The following is a 666-nucleotide window of genomic DNA, read 5'->3' as shown; positions in this document are numbered from 1 at the left end:
TATATATATATATATATATATATATATATATCCCTCTCTTTCCCACTCTTTCTCCCTCAGTCTTTACATGCATCAGCGTCAATATGATTACTGACAACTAAACTATATATTTCTGTGTTCGTGTGTGCGTCTTCGCCGATATTGATATATATATATATATATATATATATGCCTGTGCGTACGTATACACTCACGCACACACATATGAATATATGCGTGTATGCATATGCATGCATATATATCTCTCTATATGTATGTATACATGTATGTTTATATGTATGTATATATGTATGTTTATGCATGATGATTGGATAGGCGTCCATGTCGGTACATGCAACGAAAAACAACGCTGGCTCTATCCTAAATGTATACATAATTGCTTCAGTGTATACAAATAATTGTATATGTATATATATATATATATATATATATATACGATTATATGTACCATATGGAAATAACGTCAGATTAAAACTAGATCTGCGCGCGCGTGTATTGCAACCGGCACTCAACCGTTGTAGACATGACTAGCGAAATATAAATACGAAACTATATGTGTATATATAAATATATATATATATACACACACACACGCACACACACACACACATATACGGGCGCAGGCGTGGCTGAGTGGTAAGAAACTAGATTCCTTAGAACATGATC

Source organism: Octopus bimaculoides, chromosome 19 (assembly GCF_001194135.2).
Source record: "Octopus bimaculoides isolate UCB-OBI-ISO-001 chromosome 19, ASM119413v2, whole genome shotgun sequence".
NCBI classification, from domain to species: domain Eukaryota; kingdom Metazoa; phylum Mollusca; class Cephalopoda; order Octopoda; family Octopodidae; genus Octopus; species Octopus bimaculoides.
This window is presented reverse-complemented; position numbering follows the sequence as displayed.